Source organism: Lissotriton helveticus, chromosome 1_2 (genome assembly GCF_964261635.1).
Source record: "Lissotriton helveticus chromosome 1_2, aLisHel1.1, whole genome shotgun sequence".
Taxonomy (NCBI): Eukaryota; Metazoa; Chordata; class Amphibia; order Caudata; family Salamandridae; genus Lissotriton; species Lissotriton helveticus.
The window spans coordinates 340,427,292-340,436,003 of record NC_136058.1 but is presented as its reverse complement, the minus strand read 5'-3'; the positions used below and the strand labels follow the sequence as shown (position 1 = coordinate 340,436,003).

Below are 8,712 nucleotides of genomic sequence, written 5' to 3'. Positions count from 1 at the left end.
AATGTAGCCCAAATATCAGCCAGATGTAGCCCAACTATAGCCCAGTGACAGAATGACCAATCAGCTTCGCAAACCTCCGTTACGCAAAGCGGAGCGCTGTTACAGATATATATCTTTTTTTGAACGTTAATTTCTCAAAATCCACTGGAGCACATATATTGAGACCTAGCAAAGGCACATCGGGCTACCAGTCCCTAATATTTTGCCAAGTTTCGTGCAAATCCATTCAGCCGTTCAATTATTATTATTATTATTTTTTTTTGCCCCGCGGGGCCCTTTTAAAACCTCCACATCAAACCTAGGGGGTCAGCGAGGATCTACTATTCCCCCTTATGGTCATTTGCCCCTTCGCTTTCGCCTCCCCTTGTCTCTCGATCCTACCGAGAGACAAGATGGCGGCCGCTACGGACTGTTTGGAATGTTGACAGACGCCGGAGAACCAATCAGCTTCGCTTCACAAAGCTCCGTTGCGCGAAAAGTACGCGTAGCGGGCCGCTGCCCAGTCCGCGGTTACAGATATATATCTTTTTTTGAACCTTAATTTCTCAAAATCCACTGAAGCACATATATTGAGACCTACAAAAGGCACATCGGGCTACCAGTCCCTACAATTTTGCCAAGTTTCGTGCAAATCCATTCAGCCGTTCGGGCTAAAAGTGAGGCCAACCGCCCTATGGAAAACTCAATGTTAAAAACACGTTTTGGGACCCCCCTTTTTTCTCGGCCCCCACTGGACGAACCCCCCCCAAATTTTCAAGGGCTGCTCAGAAACAAAATGTGCCATTTTCCTGAAAATTTCAGCCAATTCCGTCCACAAACGCCATATTATTAGACATAGAATTTTCAAAAAACCCATAGAGAAAAAATCCTAACTATATATACCTACTGGCGACCGCCAGTAGGTAATATATATATATATATATATAATCAGCTCACATTACCATTTGCAGCTTATAACTATTAGCCACCAGGGGTCACTACTAACCAAAAGCAGTCATTCTACTTCTAAATTGTGCCAATCGAGTGGAACAGCAGCCTAGGATTCACCACTGCTTCATCTCATTTTCCAAGAGAATGCAGATGTAAAGTGTTTTTGATGGTACGCCTGTGCATATTGAAATATTCAGAGCATATTCTGAATTTCAGTTAACACATCAGTAAGCATTTTGGCCATCAGTGAATTCAACCTTTTTTCTCAATCAGAATAGGCAAGGATAATGACAGATATATTTTACAATGTTAGAAAGTACATCATTTTATTTCATTGTGTGAATAAAATGAATCGCCTCCCCGTCGGGGAATTGAACCCCGGTCTCCCGCGTGACAGGCAGGGATACTGACCACTATACTAACGAGGACTTATTGGCATCAGTTAAACAGTGCTCACCTCCTTGGGGTTAAGGCATACCCTCGATCAATTCACAGTATTGTAATAGGCAGATTTGCTGCTTTTGGTTAGGACAAGTAATCTTTTTTCCTAAATATTACAATACAGAAATTCCTAGCCAAAAACAATCAGTTTTATCAAGAAATTATTTCATTGAAATAAATATCTATCTATCGATCTGTCTATCTGGCTATCTTTCTAACTATCAATATATATATTTATATATATCTATATATATATATATAATCAGCTCACTTTATCATTTGCAGCTTATAACTATTAGCCACCAGGGGTCACTACTAACCAAAAGCAGTCATTCTACTTGTAAATTGTGCCAATCGAGTGGAACAGCAGCCTAGGATTCACCACTGCTTCATCTCATTTTCCAAGAGAATGCAGATGTAAAGTGTTTTTGATGGTACGCCTGTGCATATTGAAATATTCAGAGCATATTCTGAATTTCAGTTAACACATCAGTAAGCATTTTGTCCATCTGTGAATTCAACCTTTTTTCTCAATCGGAATAGGCAAGGATAATGACAGATATATTTTACAATGTTAGAAAGTGCTTCATTTTATTTAATTGTGTGAATAAAAGGAATCGCCTCCCCGTCGGGGAATTGATCCCCGGTCTCCTGCGTGACAGGCGGGGATACTGACCACTATACTAACGAGGACTTATTGGCATCAGTTAAACAGTGCTCACCTCCTTGGGGTTAAGGCATACCCTCGATCAATTCACAGTATTGTAATAGGCAGATTTGCTGCTTTTGGTTAGGACAAGTAATCTTTTTTCCTAAATATTACAATACAGAAATTCCTAGCCAAAAACAATCAGTTTTATCAAGAAATTATTTCATTGAAATAAATATCTATCTATCGATCTGTCTATCTGGCTATCTTTCTAACTATCAATATATATATATATATATATATATATATATATATATATACATATATATATATATGTATATATATATATATATATATATATATATATAATCAGCTCACATTACCATTTGCAGCTTATAACTATTAGCCACCAGGGGTCACTACTAACCAAAAGCAGTCATTCTACTTCTAAATTGTGCCAATCGAGTGGAACAGCAGCCTAGGATTCACCACTGCTTCATCTCGTTTTCCAAGAGAATGCAGATGTAAAGTGTTTTTGATGGTACGCCTGTGCATATTGAAATATTCAGAGCATATTCTGAATTTCAGTTAACACATCAGTAAGCATTTTGGCCATCAGTGAATTCAACCTTTTTTCTCAATCAGAATAGGCAAGGATAATGACAGATATATTTTACAATGTTAGAAAGTACATCATTTTATTTCATTGTGTGAATAAAATGAATCGCCTCCCCGTCGGGGAATTGAACCCCGGTCTCCCGCATGACAGGCGGGGATACTGACCACTATACTAACGAGGACTTATTGGCATCAGTTAAACAGTGCTCACCTCCTTGGGGTTAAGGCATACCCTCGATCAATTCACAGTATTGTAATAGGCAGATTTGCTGCTTTTGGTTAGGACAAGTAATCTTTTTTCCTAAATATTACAATACAGAAATTCCTAGCCAAAAACAATCAGTTTTATCAAGAAATTATTTCATTGAAATAAATATCTATCTATCGATCTGTCTATCTGGCTATCTTTCTAACTATCAATATATATATTTATATATATCTATATATATATATATAATCAGCTCACTTTATCATTTGCAGCTTATAACTATTAGCCACCAGGGGTCACTACTAACCAAAAGCAGTCATTCTACTTGTAAATTGTGCCAATCGAGTGGAACAGCAGCCTAGGATTCACCACTGCTTCATCTCATTTTCCAAGAGAATGCAGATGTAAAGTGTTTTTGATGGTACGCCTGTGCATATTGAAATATTCAGAGCATATTCTGAATTTCAGTTAACACATCAGTAAGCATTTTGTCCATCTGTGAATTCAACCTTTTTTCTCAATCGGAATAGGCAAGGATAATGACAGATATATTTTACAATGTTAGAAAGTGCATCATTTTATTTAATTGTGTGAATAAAATGAATCGCCTCCCCGTCGGGGAATTGAACCCCGGTCTCCCGCGTGACAGGTGGGGATACTGACCACTATACTAATGAGGACTTATTGGCATCACTTAAACAGTGCTCACCTCCTTGGGGTTAAGGCATACCCTCGATCAATTCACAGTATTATAATAGGCAGATTTGCTGCTTTTGGTTAGGACAAGTAATCTTTTTTCCTAAATATTACAATACAGAAATTCCTAGCCAAAAACAATCAGTTTTATCAAGAAATTATTTCATTGAAATAAATATCTATCTATCGATCTGTCTATCTGGCTATCTTTCTAACTATCAATATATATATTTATATATATCTATATATATATATATATATAATCAGCTCACTTTACCATTTGCAGCTTATAACTATTAGCCACCAGGGGTCACTAGTAACCAAAAGCAGTCATTCTACTTGTAAATTGTGCCAATCGAGTAGAACAGCAGCCTAGGATTCACCACTGCTTCATCTCATTTTCCAAGAAAATGCAGATGTAAAGTGTTTTTGATGGTACGCCTGTGCATATTGAAATATTCAGAGCATATTCTGAATTTCAGTTAACACGTCAGTAAGCATTTTGGCCATCAGTGAATTCAACCTTTTTTTCTCAATCGGAATAGGCAAGGATAATGACAGATATATTTTACAATGATAGAAAGTACATTATTTTATTTAATTGTGTGAATAAAATGAATCGCCTCCCCGTCGGCGAAATTGAACCCCGGTCTCCCGCATGACAGGCGGGGATACTGACCACTATACTAACGAGGACTTATTGGCATCAGTTAAACAGTGCTCACCTCCTTGGGGTTAAGGCATACCCTCGATCAATTCACAGTATTGTAATAGGCAGATTTGCTGCTTTTGGTTAGGACAAGTAATCTTTTTTCCTAAATATTACAATACAGAAATTCCTAGCCAAAAACAATCAGTTTTATCAAGAAATTATTTCATTGAAATAAATATCTATCTATCGATCTGTCTATCTGGCTATCTTTCTAACTATCAATATATATATTTATATATATCTATATATATATATATAATCAGCTCACTTTATCATTTGCAGCTTATAACTATTAGCCACCAGGGGTCACTACTAACCAAAAGCAGTCATTCTACTTGTAAATTGTGCCAATCGAGTGGAACAGCAGCCTAGGATTCACCACTGCTTCATCTCATTTTCCAAGAGAATGCAGATGTAAAGTGTTTTTGATGGTACGCCTGTGCATATTGAAATATTCAGAGCATATTCTGAATTTCAGTTAACACATCAGTAAGCATTTTGTCCATCTGTGAATTCAACCTTTTTTCTCAATCGGAATAGGCAAGGATAATGACAGATATATTTTACAATGTTAGAAAGTGCATCATTTTATTTAATTGTGTGAATAAAATGAATCGCCTCCCCGTCGGGGAATTGAACCCCGGTCTCCCGCGTGACAGGTGGGGATACTGACCACTATACTAATGAGGACTTATTGGCATCAGTTAAACAGTGCTCACCTCCTTGGGGTTAAGGCATACCCTCGATCAATTCACAGTATTGTAATAGGCAGATTTGCTGCTTTTGGTTAGGACAAGTAATCTTTTTTCCTAAATATTACAATACAGAAATTCCTAGCCAAAAACAATCAGTTTTATCAAGAAATTATTTCATTGAAATAAATATCTATCTATCGATCTGTCTATCTGGCTATCTTTCTAACTATCAATATATATATTTATAAATATCTATATATATATATATATAATCAGCTCACTTTACCATTTGCAGCTTATAACTATTAGCCACCAGGGGTCACTAGTAACCAAAAGCAGTCATTCTACTTGTAAATTGTGCCAATCGAGTAGAACAGCAGCCTAGGATTCACCACTGCTTCATCTCATTTTCCAAGAAAATGCAGATGTAAAGTGTTTTTGATGGTACGCCTGTGCATATTGAAATATTCAGAGCATATTCTGAATTTCAGTTAACACGTCAGTAAGCATTTTGGCCATCAGTGAATTCAACCTTTTTTTCTCAATCGGAATAGGCAAGGATAATGACAGATATATTTTACAATGATAGAAAGTACATCATTTTATTTAATTGTGTGAATAAAATGAATCGACTCCCCGTCGGGGAATTGAACCCCGGTCTCCCGCGTGACAGGCGGGGATACTGACCACTATACTAACGAGGACTTATTGGCATCCGTTAAACAGTGCTCACCTCCTTGGGGTTAAGGCATACCCTCGATCAATTCACAGTATTGTAATAGGCAGATTTGCTGCTTTTGGTTAGGACAAGTTATCTTTTTTCCTAAATATTACAATACAGAAATTCCTAGCCAAAAACAATCAGTTTTATCAAGAAATTATTTCATTGAAATAAATATCTATCTATCGATCTGTCTATCTGGCTATCTTTCTAACTATCAATATATATATTTATATATATCTATATATATCTATATATAATCAGCTCACTTTATCATTTGCAGCTTATAACTATTAGCCACCAGGGGTCACTACTAACCAAAAGCAGTCATTCTACTTGTAAATTGTGCCAATCGAGTGGAACAGCAGCCTAGGATTCACCACTGCTTCATCTCATTTTCCAAGAGAATGCAGATGTAAAGTGTTTTTGATGGTACGCCTGTGCATATTGAAATATTCAGAGCATATTCTGAATTTCAGTTAACACATCAGTAAGCATTTTGTCCATCTGTGAATTCAACCTTTTTTCTCAATCGGAATAGGCAAGGATAATGACAGATATATTTTACAATGTTAGAAAGTGCATCATTTTATTTAATTGTGTGAATAAAAGGAATCGCCTCCCCGTCGGGGAATTGCTCCCCGGTCTCCTGCGTGACAGGCGGGGATACTGACCACTATACTAACGAGGACTTATTGGCATCAGTTAAACAGTGCTCACCTCCTTGGGGTTAAGGCATACCCTCGATCAATTCACAGTATTGTAATAGGCAGATTTGCTGCTTTTGGTTAGGACAAGTAATCTTTTTTCCTAAATATTACAATACAGAAATTCCTAGCCAAAAACAATCAGTTTTATCAAGAAATTATTTCATTGAAATAAATATCTATCTATCGATCTGTCTATCTGGCTATCTTTCTAACTATCAATATATATATTTATATATATCTATATATATATATATATATATAATCAGCTCACTTTACCATTTGCAGCTTATAACTATTAGCCACCAGGGGTCACTACTAACCAAAAGCAGTCATTCTACTTGTAAATTGTGCCAATCGAGTGGAACAGCAGCCTAGGATTCACCACTGCTTCATCTCATTTTCCAAGAGAATGCAGATGTAAAGTGTTTTTGATGGTACGCCTGTGCATATTGAAATATTCAGAGCATATTCTGAATTTCAGTTAACACATCAGTAAGCATTTTGGCCATCAGTGAATTCAACCTTTTTTCTCAATCAGAATAGGCAAGGATAATGACAGATATATTTTACAATGTTAGAAAGTACATCATTTTATTTCATTGTGTGAATAAAATGAATCGCCTCCCCGTCGGGGAATTGAACCCCGGTCTCCCGCATGACAGGCGGGGATACTGACCACTATACTAACGAGGACTTATTGGCATCAGTTAAACAGTGCTCACCTCCTTGGGGTTAAGGCATACCCTCGATCAATTCACAGTATTGTAATAGGCAGATTTGCTGCTTTTGGTTAGGACAAGTAATTTTTTTTCCTAAATATTACAATACAGAAATTCCTAGCCAAAAACAATCAGTTTTATCAAGAAATTATTTCATTGAAATAAATATCTATCTATCGATCTGTCTATCTGGCTATCTTTCTAACTATCAATATATATATTTATATATATCTATATATATATATAATCAGCTCACTTTATCATTTGCAGCTTATAACTATTAGCCACCAGGGGTCACTACTAACCAAAAGCAGTCATTCTACTTGTAAATTGTGCCAATCGAGTGGAACAGCAGCCTAGGATTCACCACTGCTTCATCTCATTTTCCAAGAGAATGCAGATGTAAAGTGTTTTTGATGGTACGCCTGTGCATATTGAAATATTCAGAGCATATTCTGAATTTCAGTTAACACATCAGTAAGCATTTTGTCCATCTGTGAATTCAACCTTTTTTCTCAATCGGAATAGGCAAGGATAATGACAGATATATTTTACAATGTTAGAAAGTGCATCATTTTATTTAATTGTGTGAATAAAAGGAAGCGCCTCCCCGTCGGGGAATTGATCCCCGGTCTCCTGCGTGACAGGCAGGGATACTGACCACTATACTAACGAGGACTTATTGGCATCAGTTAAACAGTGCTCACCTCCTTGGGGTTAAGGCATACCCTCGATCAATTCACAGTATTGTAATAGGCAGATTTGCTGCTTTTGGTTAGGACAAGTAATCTTTTTTCCTAAATATTACAATACAGAAATTCCTAGCCAAAAACAATCAGTTTTATCAAGAAATTATTTCATTGAAATAAATATCTATCTATCGATCTGTCTATCTGGCTATCTTTCTAACTATCAATATATATATTTATATATATATATATATATATATATATATATATATATATATATATATATATATATATATATATATGTATATATTACCTACTGGCGGTCGCCAGTAGGTATATATAGTTAGGATTTTTTCTCTATGGGTTTTTTGAAAATTCTATGTCTAATAACTTTGGCGTTTGTGGACGGAATCGGCTGAAATTTTCAGGAAAATGGCACATTTTGTTTCTGAGCAGCCCTTGAAAATTTGGGGGGGGTTCGTCCAGTGGGGGCCGAGAAAAAAGGGGGGTCCCAAAACGTGTTTTTAACATTGAGTTTTCCATAGGGCGGTTGGCCTCACTTTTAGCCCGAACGGCTGAATGGATTTGCACGAAACTTGGCAAAATTGTAGGGACTGGTAGCCCGATGTGCCTTTTGTAGGTCTCAATATATGTGCTCCAGTGGATTTTGAGAAATTAACGTTTAAAAAAAGATATATATCTGTAACAGCGGACCGGTTAGCGCTCTGGTTCGCGGACTTTTCGCGCAACTGAGCTTTGTGAAGCGAAGCTGATTGGTTCTCCGGCGTCTGTCAACATTCCAAACAGTCCGTAGCGGCCGCCATCTTGTCTCTCGGTAGGATCGAGAGACAAGAGGAGGTCAAAACAAAGGGGGAAATAACTATAAGGGGGCATAGTAGATCCTCGCTGACCCCCTAGGTTTGA

General features: G+C 37.0%; 5 non-coding genes across 5 annotated transcripts; all 5 read right to left on the bottom strand.

The window, feature by feature from the left end:
• Positions 1 to 1,286: 1,286 nt before the first annotated feature.
• On the bottom strand, positions 1,287 to 1,358 carry TRNAD-GUC (transfer RNA aspartic acid (anticodon GUC)). Its single transcript has one exon. It is a non-coding gene; the product is annotated as a tRNA-Asp (tRNA).
• Positions 1,359 to 2,748: 1,390 nt separating this feature from the next.
• TRNAD-GUC (transfer RNA aspartic acid (anticodon GUC)) lies at positions 2,749 to 2,820 on the bottom strand. The gene has a single exon. It is a non-coding gene; the product is annotated as a tRNA-Asp (tRNA).
• A 2,761-nt stretch (positions 2,821 to 5,581) lies between these two features.
• On the bottom strand, positions 5,582 to 5,653 carry TRNAD-GUC (transfer RNA aspartic acid (anticodon GUC)). The gene has a single exon. It is a non-coding gene; the product is annotated as a tRNA-Asp (tRNA).
• A 1,348-nt stretch (positions 5,654 to 7,001) lies between these two features.
• Positions 7,002 to 7,073, bottom strand: TRNAD-GUC (transfer RNA aspartic acid (anticodon GUC)). Its single transcript has one exon. It is a non-coding gene; the product is annotated as a tRNA-Asp (tRNA).
• A 632-nt stretch (positions 7,074 to 7,705) lies between these two features.
• On the bottom strand, positions 7,706 to 7,777 carry TRNAD-GUC (transfer RNA aspartic acid (anticodon GUC)). The gene has a single exon. It is a non-coding gene; the product is annotated as a tRNA-Asp (tRNA).
• Between the last annotated feature and the right edge of the window lie 935 nt (positions 7,778 to 8,712).